This window comes from Eumetopias jubatus, unplaced genomic scaffold, assembly GCF_037043125.1.
Source record: "Eumetopias jubatus isolate StellerSeaLion01/CBP00866 unplaced genomic scaffold, mEumJub1_p1.0 scaffold_1, whole genome shotgun sequence".
Classification (NCBI taxonomy): domain Eukaryota; kingdom Metazoa; phylum Chordata; class Mammalia; order Carnivora; family Otariidae; genus Eumetopias; species Eumetopias jubatus.
Window position 1 is genome coordinate 109,950,317 of NW_028274807.1, and position 17,068 is coordinate 109,967,384.

Genomic DNA, 17,068 nt, shown 5'->3' on the forward strand with positions numbered 1-17,068 from the left:
AAAAGTACTTTCCATGATTTTTAATGTATTTGTTTCAGCATTTTATTGGATTTTTCTAACCTGTGTTAACACCATTGAACGTGTATTTCCTAAGAAAATACAACCCTCTTGCACCCTTAAAGCATTACTTTAGCTGATAAGGAATACCAGAAGTTTTTCAATACAGCTGTTCATTAAGCAGTTAAAGATGTGTATAAATGTTGCAAAAAATAAAAATAGACTGCTGTCTCTTTAGTACAGTTTTCAGTGAAATTAAACTGAGACTTGTCTTTTAAAAAAATAGTATTCAATAGGTTTCGGACTTTGTGGATCATTTTGCACATAGCTTTATCAACTTCTAAACATTAATAAATTGATTTAAAAAATAACAATAAAAGAAAACAAAATAAAATACCCACAATATACTACAATTAATAAAAACTCCTAGTTAGCTATGAGTTTAATCCTATCAAGAATACCTTGTTTGGTAAAAATGGATATATGAAAATTTGGTTCTTCATCGTTAAGTTCTATTTTTTGGTTTGTTCTTGCTACAACATTACTAACTTAGAAACATAAGGAGAAGAAAATTTTTAACCCAAACTTGTGAAGATAAATTCAGAAGCAATATGAAGAAAGGATGCTAAGATCAGCAGCCTCCTACAAAGCAGCTCCAGGAAAGCAAGTGCCTCACAAACATCATGTTGTGGCCAGGCCACTGCAAACTAGCAGCTGGAGTATGTTAGAAAGCAGGGAACTTGAGTTCTATCTAAGGAAAACCAAGACCCAAAGAACCAAATAAAACTTCCATTCTATCCTATTCCATGTAATAAATGTGCTGGGCATTCTAATACAAAATGCCACAATAAAACACTGCACTGTGATAGTATGTGGAGCATTTTATGGATGAGGTAACTGAGACATACATAATTGCTACCTATATGATATAATGAAGATTACTGATGCAAGATTCTATTCCCCTGGAAGACAGGCATACTAATTCTTAACCTTCACGGTTACTTGTTTAGGTTTAAATTAGGTAATGAAGTTAGAGAACTTAGCACAGGTTTTGACACATAGATAGTCATCAATAAATGGTAACACCACAGTTAATGTTATTACTGTTGTTCATTTTATTACTATTATTGCTATTGTTATTACAGTGAGAAAGGACACAGTTGAGATTCAAGCCCAGATGCATCTGCATCCATACCATGTATTTCCTTTCCCCATGCTATTGCTCAGACTCAGGGACTGGGGTAGATGGAAATTCAGCATTTTTTATAAGTCATTTCTGCATATCCCAGGGCTCAGAAATCATTACAAGAATAGGGAAGGCCATGTTTGTACAGCACAGAAGGGGAGGAGGGATAAAGGCATATGGACTAATGGGTGTCAAAGTCTTATTTTCTTTGTTTCTTATGAAACAATCTTTTTTATAATTTTGCAAATGGATAAAAGAGATAATATACAAATTAGTTTTAAGCAGAATTTTAAGATTGAAAGAAGTGCAGCTTGCATATGGACATGAAGAACTATGTGGCTAAACTTTGCCCACTCTCCAGCAGTGTCTTATTCTTCCTTTTAGAAAAGAGTATAAAAGATTGATGCAAGCCAGGCCTCCAAAATGTGGCTGAAGGGAAATGCCTCCTTACTTTTCTATCGGAAATACTGAGTAGAGATGGCACAATGGGGAGTGCCACCTGAGGGAAAGAACAGTGCATTCAATGGCTAAGTAGCACACGTTTTTTTGTTTTTTTTTTTTTCCTACAGCTTTGCTGAGGTATAACTGATGTAGCAACCCAGACAAAAAAAAACCCTGAACATATTTATACAATTTTATGAGTTTGGACATTATGATATCCTCACACAATCAAGGTAATAAACATAATCATCACTTCCAAGTTTCCTTGTGTCCCTTTGTTTTTTGTGTGTGTGATAGGAACACTTAACATGAGATGGAGCCTCTTGGCAAATGTGTTAAGTGCACAACAGCATATTGTTAATTTCAGGCACTATGCTGCACAATGGGTCTCTAAAACTTACTCATCTTCTATAACTATAACTTTATAACCATTGAACAACTCCCCATTTCCCCTGCCCCATCCCCTAGCAATGACCATTCTATTTTCTATTTCTATAAGTTTGACTATTTTATACTTATTCATGTAAGTGGAATCATGCTGTATTTGTCCTTCTGTGACTGATTTATTTCACTTAGCACCATGTCTTCCAGGGTCATCATATTTTTGCAAATAGTAAAATTTTCTTCTTTTTTAAGGCTGAATAACATTTCACTGTATGTATAGACCACATTTTTTTAAGATTTTATTTATTTATTTGAGAGAGAGAGAGAGAGAAGAGAGAGCACAAACAGGGGGAGGGGCAGAGGGAGAGGGAGCCTGCTGAGCAGGGAGCCTGATGCAGGACTTGATCCCAGAACACTGGGATCCTGACCTGAGCCTAAGGCAGACACTTAACTGACTGAGCCATCCAGGTGCCCTAGACCACATTTTTTAAATCCATTTGTCTCTACACAGATATTTAGGTTGTTTCCACATCTTGGCTATTGTGAATAATGCTGTAATGAACATGGGAGTACACATATATCTCTAAAAGATTCCAATTTTAATTCTTTTGACACATACACAGGAATGAGATGCTGGATCATATGATAGGTCTATTTTTAAGTTTTGAGTAGCTTCTAGGTTGTCTTCCGTAATGACCACACCATTTTTGCATTCCCGCCAACAGTGAACATGGGTTCAATTTCTCCACATCCTCAGCAACACTTGTTGTTTTTTGTTGTTGTTGTTTATAATGGCCATCCTAATAGATATGAGGTGATCTCATTGTGTCTTTTTAACTGAAGTGTAGTTGACATAAAAAATTATATTAGTTTCAGGTGTACAACATAGTGATTCAACATTTATGTACACTACAAAGTGATCACTATGATAAATCCATCATCATACAAAGTTACTAAAATATTACTGCTTATATTCCCTATGATGTACATTACAACCCCATGATTTACTTATTTTATAACTGGAAGTTTGTATCTTTTAATCCCCTTCACCAATTTTGCCTGTCTCCTCCCCTCTGGCAACCACCAGATTGTTCTCTGTATCTTTGAGTCTGTTTTGTTTTATTTTTAGATTCCACATATAAGTAAAATCATACAGCATTTGCCTTTTTCTGTCTAACTTATTTCACTTAGCATAATACCCTCTAGATCCATCCATGTTGTCTCAAATGACAAGATTCCACTCTTCTTTATGACTGAGTAGTATTCCCCTATATGTATGTGTATGTATATTTATGTGTGTGTGTATGTATATTTATGTGTGTGTGTGTGTGTGTGTGTATTTCACATCTTCTTTACACATTCATCTATCTATAGACACTGAGGTTGCTTCCATATGTAATAAACAAATTCAATGAAGTTGCAGTATACAAAATCAACATACAACAATCAGTTGTGTTTCTATATACTGACAATGAACTATCTGGGAAAAAAACAGGAAAGCAATCCCATTTACAATAACATCAAAAAGAATAAAATACTTAGCAATAAACTTAACCAAGGAGGTAAAAGACATGTGTGCTGAAAACTGCAATACATTCATAAAAGAAATTTAAAAAGACACAAATAAATGGGAAGATATCCCATGTCCTTGGATTAAGAGACTTGATATTGTTAAAATGTCCATACTACCCAAAGTAATTCAGTGTCATTCCCATCAAAATCCCATGGCATTTCTTACAGAAATAGGAGAAACAATCTTAACATTCATATGGAACTATAAAAGATCCAGAATAACCAAAGTGAGCTTGAGAAAAAAGAACTAAACTGAAGGTATCACAATTTCTGGTTTCAAAATACATTGCAAAGCTATAGTAACTAATACAGCATATCGACCCATAGAACAGAATGGAGATCACAGAAATAAACACATGCATGTATGGCCATCTAATCTTTGACAAGGGCACCAGGACTACACAAGGGGAAAAGGGAGTCTGTTCAATAAATGGTGTTAGGAAAACTAGATATCCATAAGCAAAATCATGAAACTGGACTCCTATCTTACAACATACAAAATCAACTTGAAATGGATTATAGACTTAAACATAAGAACTAAAACTTTAACACTTCTAGAAGAAAACTTTAAAAAAAAGCTTCATGACACAGTTCTTGGCAATGATTTTTTTCTTTGGATATGACACTAAAAGCACAGGCAACAAAGAAAAAATAGACAAATGGTACCACATCAAACTAAAAAGTTTCTGCACAGCAAAGGAAATGATCAACAGAGTAAAATGGCAATCCACAGAATGGAAAAAATATTTACAAACCATGTATCTGATAAGGGATTAATATCCAAGATATATAAGGAATTCCTGAAGCTCAATAAGAACAACACAAGCCCCAAATAATCTGATTTAAAAAGTAGCACACACTTTTAATTGAATCTCTTAAACAGGGTCCCAAGAGCAAAAGGAAAAATATTATATCAGAACACCGTATGTGACGACCCTAGGATAATAACAACAAACAAAACCGATTTGTGAACCTGGATATTTCTGCGATATTCAACTCTCACCCAGTCAGAGTATTGTTAATGTCTACACTTGCCACTCTTCCAACTGTGAATAAAGTTCTAAAATGTTCATGAAAATGGTTTTGAAATTTAAATACTAGCTAAAATGTAGAAGTTTATCTACTCTGACTCCATTAGTTGCTACCATTTAAATGGGATTCCAAGAACATGTCAAGGCTTTTCCCAAGTGTTTGGGAGAAAAAAAAATTCTGGTTTAGGAGTGAATGATTTGGTTAATAGCTATCTTATTTTTTCTGATTCTCAACAGTTGAATTTATCAACTGGCTCTTATTGGATGTTATGAAACAAAGAGGCCAGCAACAAAATTCATGGTTATTGCTGCAGAAAGACCTAGAACTAACCCTGATGTAAAACATGCAGCTCATCACCACAGACATTCAAGAGTAAGATGATTATTAACATTTTATCTCTGCAGTCCTCCCCATAGAACCACAAATTGTGCAAAGGAAAGCAGGGACAGTTGCAGAGAAGGAGGGAGACAGTTTGCAGGCTGATTTCATGGTCTATCCCCCAGAGGAGAGCATTGAATAGACTAGACTCTGTACGATTTATCTAACACTGACAGATACATTTCTATTAAAGCTATCAAAACATGTATCACATTTCATTGTAATTATTCCTCTGCCTCTCTTCATTGTAATTATTCCTCTGTCTCTCTGTCTCTGCAAGTCTAGGTCTCTGTGTCTACACCGCCTCAGATTTAGCACTAGAAGTCTTGCATCCTAAGGAACTCCAGAAAACCACAATGGTTGGGACCCTAACAATGACTTACCATAAGAGCTGCTTTCATCATTATGTGCTTAATCCCTAACCCAGGCATTCAGTATTCATTTTCTGAATAAATAAAATTTTTATTTAAGGGTGAGGACATTTTGATGCCCCTTTCATTGTGAAAGATTTTAATTCTCTCTGTCTGTGTTTAATGGCCTGGTTACTTTCTAGCACCTCTTCCAAAAAGTTTTAACTGCATAGAAAAGATTTCTAATCATGTAAGATAATATTTTAAATGTATTCTCTAAGGGTCTCTCCCTTGCCAGAGGTAAATAATTTGCTAGAAATCCCCCATGTACCTGCTGACAAAATATATACTCATTATTTGTAAGTAGCTGATTAATAGAAAAATATGCTTCAAGAAATTTTCTAATGAATTACAATAAATAAAAGTTAAGAGACATCTAGTTCTTTTTTAAAAAGATTTTATTTATTTATTCATTTGAGAGAGTGAGAATGAGAAAGAGAGAGAGCACATGAGAGGGGGGAGGGTCAGAGGGAGAAGCAGACTCTCTGCTGAGCAGGGAGTCCGATGCGGGACTCAATCCTGGGACTCCAGGATCATGACCTGAGCCGAAGGCAGTCGCTTAACCAACTGAGCCACCCAGGCGCCTCATCTAGTTCATTTCTGAGGCCTTCTCTAGTAGTCAAAAATTTTAATCTAAAATTTGCTGCAATATTTGATAAAATGCTGTATTTAAAAAGATTAAGTTAATGCAAGTATTTTGCCAAACAGGGCCTGAAAGATACTAATCACAAAATCTGGAAATTAAATGGTCTAATGATTTTATTTCCATATGACTTAGTTATTATCATAAAGGACATTATTCCAATTAAGAATAAATGTTTTGGCTCTTCAATTAGATAAAGTCTGATTAAACGGTTAAAATAGTCTATTATTTTGATCGTTTGGGACCTGTGAACCTAAAGTATTAAATGAGCTTGGTGCTTAGGATTTTGCACCAGTCTAAAACTTTGCTTCCCTTTGCTCAAACCTCCTCCAAGGTGGTGCATCCTCACTCTCTTTTGCCCTTCCCAATTCTCTCTTGTAAATCAGTTTAACTGAGGTATATTTTACATCAAATAAAATTCACTTATTTTAAGGGTATTGTATGATGAATTTGGCCAAACATATACAGTCCTATTACCAGCACCATGGTTGTTATTAACCACCCCCCCTTGCTCCAGGTGTTGGTAAGCCCTGAACTCCTCTCTGCCACTATAGTGTTACCTTTCCAAGAATTTTACATAAGTGAAAACCTACAACTGATATGTATTCTTTGGTGTTTGGCTTCTTTCATTTAGTTAAATTCTTTTGAGGTTCATCCATGATATTTCATGTATCAGCATTTAGGGTTTTTTATTGCTGAATATTGTTCTTTTGTATAAACGTACACAATTTGCTTAGCCATCCATCTGATGATGGGGATTTGGGTTTTCTCTAGTTTGTAACTCTTATGAATAAGACTTCTGTGAACATCTGCCTACAAAGTATTTTTTTTTTGAGAGAGAGAGAGAGAGAGGGAGAGGGAGAATGGGGTGGAGGGGTTTCAGAGGGAGAAGAGAGAGAAATCTTAAGCAGCCTCCCTACCCAGCATAAGCCCAATGCAGGGCTCGATCTCATGACCCTGAGATCATGACCTGAATCAAAGTCAAGAGTCGGCAGTTGCTTAACTGATGCCCCTGCCTACAAAGTATTTTTGAGGACATACTTTCTCATTTCTCTTGAGTAATTTCTAGGGTGATATTCTTGGGCCATATGTTTAACTTTATAAGAAATCTCTAAACTGTTTCCCAAAGTGACTATACAATTTGATTCCTGGTAACAACATACAAGACTTTGAGTTACTTGCTCCATATCCTTGTTGACACTTGGTATCCTCAGTATTTTTAATTTTAGGCAATCTAGTGGGTATGTAGATACATCTCATTGTGTTTCTAATGTACATTTCCTTAATGACAAATGACATTTATTTTTTCTATATTTTTTTGTCATTCATATATTCATTTAGTGAAAAGTCTCTTCAAATGTTTTGCTCATTATCTTTTTATAGAGTTGAAGAGTTTTTTACATGGTCTGAATACAGTTCTTTCTCAGATATGTGTTTATCAAGTATTTTTTCTCTGTAGCTTACCTTTTTTTTTAACACTGGCTCTTGAAGGTAAAAATCGTAATAAAATCTTATTTTTTTTCTTTGTTTAGTTCATGCTTTTGTGCCCTGTTTAAGAAATTGTTCCTGTTCCATGACCACAAAGATTTTCTCTTGTTTTCCTTTGGAAGTTTTAGCTCTTAAATTTAGGTCAATGATTCATTTCAACTTAATTTTTATATATGCTGTGAGGATAATTTTGAAAAAATAATTTAAACATACAGTTATCCAATAGCTCTAGCATCATTTGTAAAAAGACAATACTTCCCTCACTGAATTATCTTGGCAATTTGGTAAAAAATCAGTTGACCTTATGTGTGTGGCATCTATGTCTGGATTCTATTAATCTGGCAAAACTAGCATTTTGTCCTGAAACCTCTAGCTGCTTTGGTCTCCTCATAGTCTCTCATATCAGGGAGATCATTAGTATCCACCTAGGTTTCCCTTCCTTATACCAAAGCCATAGCTCTAACAAGGGAATAAGATGGAACACACATAGGGCTCACCTCCTCTGTTTACAGCCATTCAGAGATCACTGTCCTTCATTTCTTGACCTCCAGTTTCTCGAAAACCTTTGTTTCATATATTGGGTCGAGTTGTTGTTTATTTCAGGCACTGGTGTAAATTCAGTCTCTGTTACTGACATCTCAATAATCCATGAAACTTATTTTGTAGCCAAGAATATGGCCTATAGTGGCAAATGACCTACATATACTTGAAAGGAATGTTTACTATGGTACTATCGGATGGAGTCTTACTGAAATCCAAGTTAAGTCAAAATGGTTGACAATGTTCAAGTCTTCTATATTATTACTTATTTTCTGCTTCATTTTTTTCAATTATTTAGAAAAAGGTGTTGAAATTTCCAACTATACCTTATTGAGATATAACTGACAAACAGCATTTTAGCTTCAGATATACAAAATAATCACTCAATATTTGTATATACTGTGAAATGATTACCACAATAAGTCTTGTTAACATCATCATTATGCATAGCTACACATTTTTTTAAGTAAGCTCCACACCCAGCATGTGAGGCTCAAACCCACAACCTGAGATCAAGACCTGAGCTGAGAAAAAAGTCAGATGCTCGACCGACTGAGCCATCCAGGCACCCCACAAAATTTTTTGTTTTGTGATAAGAACTTTTAAGATCTATTCTCTTAGCAACTTTCAAATATGTGATACAATATTGTTAACTATAATTCAACTATAATTTTGGATTTGTCTATTTCAGTGTTTAGTTGTATTATTTTTCCCTTCCTCCACTTAAAAGCACTCTTAAGTGAAAAAATATTTATGATTGTCATGTCCTTTTAAAGAATTAGTCCTTTTAGCATTATAAAATGTCTTTCTGTATTTCTGGTAATTTTTTAATGTGAAATCTACACTGATATAATAAAACCAATCTAGTTTTTTAAATTAGTGTTTTATTAGTGTTCTCACTAATTATTGATGTGATTGAGTTCAAATCTATCATCTTGTTAAATATTTCCATTTATCATCTTTCTCAGATTACCTGAGTTTGTTTTTTTTAATGATTCCGGTTTATCTCCATTATTAGCTTAACAGCTATATCTCTTTGTTTTATATTTTACTTTATGCTGTAGGCTTTACAATATGCATTTTATCACTCACCTTTCAAATATTACACCACCTCACATACTGTGTAACAACATAATAACCTGCTTCCATTATCCGCCATCATACACTGTGCTCTACTTGCCATATATCTTACTTCTATATATGCTATAAATCCCATTTTGTTTAATACAATTATCTTTTCATTAGATTTTGAATAGGAAGAAACAATTTTTTAAAGTGTATCCACATATTTCCCATTTCCAGGAGTCTTCAGTGCTTCATGTAGACCCAAATTTCCATCTGCTATCATTTTTCTTCTATCCGAAGAACTGCCTTTAACAATTTGTATAGTGCAGATTTGTTGGTTATAAATTCTCTCTCCTTTTATTTGGAAAATATCTTTATTTTGCTATTTTGCCTTCATTTTAAAAATAATTGTTTTCATCTGTGAAGAATTCTACATTGATAGATTTTGTTTCCATTCAGTCCTTTAGTAATATCACTACATCATCTTTTCCTTTCATATTTTCAGATGATCAATCTGCAGTCACTCTTACCTTTGTATCTCCATCATGAGCCTTTTTCTGTGTTTTTAAGATTTACTCTTTATCACTGATTTCCTGGAATTGATTTTGATGTTGCTTGGTGTGATGTTCTTTATATTCAAATTTGGGTTTGAATATAAAGAACATCTGTGAGATTTTTAAAGAACACAAAAATCTGTGAGATTTTTTGATCTGTGGGGTTTTAGTTTTCACATTTGGGAAGATTTTCAACATTTTTTTCTCTAAATATTCTCTTCCGACCCCTCTTTCCATTTCTACTTTTGGGAATTCAATTACATTTATATAAACAGTTTGATATTACTCCTGAAGTCACTACCACTTTCTTCATTTTTTCCTATTATCTTTGTCTCTCTGCCTCATTTCAGATATTTACCATTTCCATATTTTCAAGGTTATGGATCTTTGGTTAATCTGCTATTAATCCTATCCATATGTTTTTAATTACAGATACTATAATTTTCAACTTGAGACCTTCCATTTGGGCTTCTAAATATATGCTTTTTTGTGCTTTTTCCATCTCTTTTTTCATCATGCTCATATTTTTCTCTTCTTGAACATATGGGGCATATTTATGATAGCTGTTTAAAAGTCCTTGTCTGCTAATTATATCAGCTGTCATGATATCCAATAGGTCAATTATATAATTTTTTTGGATTTGAGTCTTATTTTTCTGCTTCTTTAGATGCCTCTTCATTTTTTATTAAATGACAGACATTGTGAATTTTATATTGTTAGTTGTAAAATATAGTTTATGCCATTAAATAGTGTTGGGATTTTTGGCACATAGTTAAATTAGATTTGCCTTCTTATACTCAGCATAATCCCTTTGAGATTTTTCTCAGCGTTGACTGTATCTAACAGGCTTTTTTAGATAAATTGTCTAAACAAACAAAAAACCCAGTTTTTATTGTGTTCTCATCAGTTTGACTTCTTCCTCCGAGTAGAATGAAAGGACTGTTTTTACAACAAATACTATGTAAAAATACTTGAAGGGTAAAAGCATAGGAGAATGCTTATTTCTTCAGCAAGTTCTAGCAAACAAGTTATTTTTACTTTAATTAACAATTGTTTGCTAGTGTGAACACAATATAGTATTCCTATCTGCAAAATACAATACCAAGAATTTCTTTTGTCAAATTTCCATTTAAGGTCTTGTCTCTGAGCATTGATCCTCTTGCCTTCTCCTCTCTTTCACAGCAAAGTTTGGAGTAATCTTTCATCCCTTGGCATAAGGATTGTTGGCCGTTCCAGGCAAGTGGTGACCCTGACCTGATCATCTTACAAGAGACACCATAGGGACCTCCCAGCAACAAAAAGTGTGCACACGCAGAGTACAGCAAGGTGGGAAGAACTGAATTAGGAATCCCAGGAGCTGAGCCCCTGCTCCTCCATTCATTTGTTTCCCTGCATTGGGATCTAGATAGAATAAACATTTTGAAGTTAAAATAAACTGGTTTTGAACCATTGCTCCACGTGACTTGGGGCACATGGTGCTGCTGCTGAGCCACTCCAAGTCCAAGGCCAGGGAGTGGAGACGCATGCTGACCTCAGAGGGAATGAGCTGCATCTGGAAGAGCTTCCTCCCCGATGCCTACAAGCAGGTGAAATTGGGTGAAGACGCCCCCAATTCCAGTGTGGTGCATGTCTCCTATTCTGAAGGAGGTGACAGCAGTAGAAATGGTGCCCAGGTGAAGATGGTCGATGGAGCCGAGTACCACCTTCTTGACTCTGTCGGCCCTCAGCGCCCACTAGTGGTCAACTTTGGCTCAGCCACTTGACCTCCTTTCACTAGCCAGCTGTCTTACTTCAGCAAACTGGTGGAAGAATTCCCATCAGTGGTTGACTTCCTGTTGGTCTACATTAATGAGGCTCATCCTTCAGATGGTCGGGCAGTCCCTGGTGATTCTTCTTTGTCTTTTGAAGTGAAGAAGCACCAGAACCAGGAAGACCGTTGTGCAACAGCCCACCAGCTTCTGGAGCATTTCTCCTTGCCACCTCAGTGCTGAGTTGTGACTGACCATATGGGCAATAATGCCAATGTAGCTTATGGGGTAGCCTTTGAACGTGTGTGTATTGTGCAGAGACAGAAAATTGCTTATCTGGGAGGAAAGGGCCCTTTCTATTACAACCTTCAAGAAGTCTGGCATTGGCCGGAGAAGAATTTCAGCAAAAGATGAAATCTAGATTAACTGGTTAAAGGTATGATTGTAAAAGAGTTTTTTTTTAAAATTATGTAAAGGAAAGGAAACTAAGAACTGAATCTACTATTTCAACTGAATCCCACTGTCTTGCTGAAAGAGAGGAATTTACATGTCAGAAGAACATAAACCTCTAACATTTCCATACTCCTTTTACCACTCAAATGGCATTTGGCTAACTAGTAGCCCCAGCACATCTCTTCCTAGTAAAAAGCCCTGAGTGAAAAGATCCCAAGATGGAGAGGAAGAAACTCTGTTTCAACATGTGTTCATTCTGCCTTGGGAAAGAAATAATACAGCTGATGCATGCTTTGGGATTTGAAGAAAAGACTTAACTGAATAACTACTATGTTAGGGAACTATTGTCCTTATTAGAATAAGGGGTATTGCTTATGCTTTATTCATCATGGATAGAGCCCATCTGGAAAGTTCCCCAATATTTACTTATAATGAGTCCTTGAGCCCAGTTCTTGTGGTTAGCGCTTTCGTGTTTAACAGTGTTTGAGTAGTTTCTGCTGTTCTAATTTCTAGCCATGTGGTGCTCTATGCCAGTCTAAATATCCCAGAACTCACAAGTGGATTTGCAGATATCAAGAATGATCCCTACCTGGGGGATTAGGATGATTATCTGAAATCTGAGGGTTCCTTTCTAGGCAAGGGGGGAAAGCCTAAGAAGAAAATCAAATTGACAAGCTAGGGACAGGAGGCAGAAAGATGAGGAGGCTTCACAGGGTTTCACTTTGAAGCTATAGAGAGTGGGACTAATTTGTTAGTCACAGAAACATGGAAACACAAAACATACATGGGCCAGAAAAAGAAGCAGCTCAACTGAAATTAGCATTGAGAATGTACATATGAAATCAATGTACTTATCATATACTCCTTGATTGAGGGAAAAAGGGTGAGGAAGGGGAAAAAAAAAACCCATATACTTCATTATTTGTAATTATGAGGCTTCTTTGTTAGAAATAATTACTTTTTGAAACAGGTTTGTGGTATGTATATTTTCAGTGGGTGAACTATACCCCATGATACTGATTAAATGTAAAACCAGTAGGTTCAGTGGTGCTGGTCTGTCCCTCCATTCCTACAATTATGATGTGGCCCCACTCATTCTTGGTCTCAGTCTCCATAACCATAAAGAACAATGGTTATGTTCTTTTCATAACATAGTCTTTATAATAAATAAATACATTCTCAGCTGCTGTGGGAGGTAGGTGCCCAGGCCATTCAGCTATAGCACTGTTCTCATAGGTGCAAATAAATAAGATTTCTTCAGTTATAAAATAGAGGAAGAGAAAGTTAGTTTGAGACAATTCTCATTAATAATTTCAGAGGCTTTGATATAAGGCAACCCTTAGTGGCATGGAATCTGACGAACTGGAATTCCCATTTACATTTAAATTTGGACTGGGGTCTCCCTTTGTTCTAATTAGCTGAGATCTAGTAATCTACATCATTATAATTGCTATATATGTGTGTATATATATATATATATATATATATACACACACACACACATTTCTCTTTAAAATAAAGATATTATAGTTTTACCTATAATATCTAAATATCATAACCCCCAAAGAATAGATCAATTAATTTTGTATAAATTTTTTATTATAAATTTGAGGATGCTGTCAAATCACAGTATATGGTTGTATTGATATGTACAATCAAAGGTTCTTATGACCATTCCATTAATAATTGAATCATAAAAAAGTCATAGAAAAAAGAATTTCCATTTAATAAGCAATTTCCATTGCTTTATTTCATTTGAATTATTGTCCAAGTTCTTGTCAAAGCCTTTGCCATTATTCATACATCATGTATTTTTTCCTAACTAAAGACTAATGATCCTTCTATCTTTCTGATGGAGGCCAGTAGTACTGTTACCTTACACTATGCTACAATTATTTTTTGTATACAACACTGAAAGATATTGACAAGATTATATTCTTATAATTATTAAAATCACTTCTATATTCATCATGAGATCTAGAAATTACTTGGCAAAGAAATAAACAATCTATTTATCATGAAAGAATTCCTCATTAATCCACATTGCTGTCAAATTTTAAAAGTTGAAAAGTTGTTCAGTTGATTCTGCATATCTAAATGTATGACGTGTGTTTAAAGTGTTCATTTGACAGTATCACTCAAGATGAAAATCAATGATCCAATCACCTATTTCAAGAAATTACAAACAGCAAATAAAACTTAAAGTGTGTAGAGAAGATTATTAATAAAGGTAAGAACATTAATTAATGAATAAAAATAAATATGAAATAAAGAGGCTCAACAGAAAGTCCTAACACCTTTTGGAAATGCCAATGAAGTGGTAAATCCTTGAGTGGCTCATCAAGAAAAAATTAACAGAAATAAGAAAGAAGGCATCACTACAGATTCTACTGGCATTTGAAAAGATAAAATATTATAAATAACCTTATGTCAATAAATTTAAAATCTTGGATGAAATGGATAAATTCTTTGAAAAAACAACTGAATAAAGTCATCCAAGAATAAATTTAAATCTGGATGTCAATATAACTGTTAAATAAATTTAATCTGCAATTTAAAAAAAACTACCAACAATGAAAACCATAAGCAAGATAGGTTCACTGTTGAAATCTACAAAACTTTGAAAGAAGAAAGAATACCAGTCTTAGCCAAACTTTTCAGAGAAGGAAAAAATATAGATGGAGTACATCACAAATCATTTTCTTTAAAGATTTCATATATTTATTTGAGAGAGTGCATGCACAAGTAACGGGAGGGCAGGGAAGGGATGGAGGGAGAGGGAGGAATAGACTCCCCTCTGAGCAGGGAACCTGACCCGGACTCATCCCAGGACCCCAGGACCCCAGGACCATGAGCTGAAGGCAGATGCTTAACTGACTGATTCACAAATCATTTTATGAGACCAGCTAAACTAGTTTCAAGGCCAGGCTAAAAAAAAAAGAAAGAAAGAAAGATAAAAAGAAATTAACAGATGAAAATTTCTCATGAGAGGGAACACTGCAATTCTAAACACAATGTTAGCAAATAGAACCAACTACTATATATATACTATATATATGTGATATATATATCACAAATGGGATTCATTTTATTTATAGATGTTGGCTTAACATCTGAAAACCATACTAATGGAGAAAAATATGATAATCTCAATAGATTATAGAAAAAGCAGTTGAAATCATTCAACATGCATTAATAATGATAATAACAGTAATAATAATAATAAATCTCTCACCAAACAAGCAATAGAAAAAAACCTTCTCCAAGGGTAGCTATGAAAAATCTAGGCCTAACATAGTATCATATTTAATAGTGAAATATAAAATCCTTTATTCTTAAAATCAAGGGAAAAAAATTAAGATACTCACTCTCATCACCCCAACTCAACATTAGAGGTCTTAGCTAAAGCAGTAAGGCAGAAGAAAAATCAAAGTCATACATATTGAAAAGAAAGAATAAACTGCCTTTCTTGGAAGATGACATAATCATGTGAGAAGAAATTCCTAAGGAATTTATAAAGTCACAGTTAATAAATAAATTTAGCAAAGTCTTAATATACAGGCCAATATTAAAATATCAAACATATTCCTATATAACAAAAATGGGAAATAAAACATCAAGACCATTCACAATAGCAACATAAAACATCAAATTCCCATAATTAAATCTAACAAAAGATTGGTAAGACTATGATGCTGAAAACATTTTCAAGAGAAACTAGAAAAGACTTAAATCAATTGAGAAATACACCATGTGCATGTATCACAAAACGTACTAATTTTAATTTACCAATTCCCCCAAAATTAATCCATAGATTCCACAAAACCTGACTTAAAATCTCAAAAGTTTTTTGGGAGAAAAATTGATAGGCAGATTGTAATTTTTTAATGTAAAGAACATAGAATAGTCGAGACCACTTTTAAGCAGAACAAAGATGGAGTATTTACCAAACCAGATTTCAAATTTAGTACAAAAATCAGTGAACTTGAATAACAATAGAAAGTATTCAAGATTAAATACACAGGGGAGGAAAAATGGAAAAATGAAGAGTGACCTCTGGGAAAATATCAAGCCACTGAATATGCGTAATTGGAGTTTCAGAAAGAGGTAGCGAATATATTGTTGGGGCAGGAGAAGAGAGGATAAATTATTTGAAGGTAAAAAGGTCAAAAATTTCCAAATCTAAAGAAAACTATGAACTCAAAGATCCAAGAAATTCAATAAGTCACAAGAGAATAAAAATATAAATGATAGCAAGTCACATTTTAATCAAAACGCTAAAACCAGTGATAAAAAGAAAGTCTTCAAACTATCCAGAGATAAAAAGAAATATTAAATACAAAAGGACATAAATAAGAATGGTCACAGACTTCTCATTATAAAATTTGTAAGAACAGATCAACATCATGCTATATATGTTGTTTTGAAGCAAAATCACACTATAATCCTATCCAAAGTGAAACCATTTTTTAAATTCAAGCAAAATAAAATTGTATTCAAGAAACAAAAGCTTGAGAGAAATCACTACAAGCAAACATACACTACAGAAAATGATAAAAAGCAGTGCTTCAGCTTAAAATCTAATTTGTCTGATATAAGAATTGCTACCCCAGCTTTCTTTTGAGGTCCATTGGCATGGAAGATGGATCTCCATCCCTTCACTTTCAGTCTGGATGTATCTTTAGGCTCAAAATGAGTCTTTTGTAGACAGCATATGGATGGGTCCTGTCTTTTTATCTAATTTTCAACCCTGTACCGTTTTGTGGGAGCATTTAGGCCATTCACGTTGAGAGTGATTATTGAAAGATAGTGATTTTATTGTCATCATGTTGCCTGTGAAGTCCTTGTTTCTATAGATTGTCTCTGTAAATTTCTGTTCTATATCACTCTTGGGGTCTTTCTCCTTTTATGGAACCCCCCTTAATATTTCTTGTACTGCCGGCTTGGTGGTCACATATTCTTTCAGTTTCTGCTGGTCTTGGAAGCTCCTTGCCTCTCCATCCATTCTGAATGACAGCCTTGCTGGATAAAGTATTCTTGGCTGCATGTTCTTCTCATTTAGTACCGTTAATATGTCTTGCCAGCCCTTTCTGGCTTGCCAGGTCTCTGTGGATAGGTCTGACATTATTCTGATGTTCCTCCCACTGTACGTGAGAAATCTCTTCCCTCTTGCCACT

General features: G+C 34.5%; 1 pseudogene; it reads left to right on the forward strand.

The window, feature by feature from the left end:
* The first annotated feature begins 11,162 nt into the window (after positions 1-11,162).
* LOC114208982 (type II iodothyronine deiodinase pseudogene) lies at positions 11,163-11,864 on the forward strand (annotated as a pseudogene).
* Positions 11,865-17,068: the final 5,204 nt, after the last annotated feature.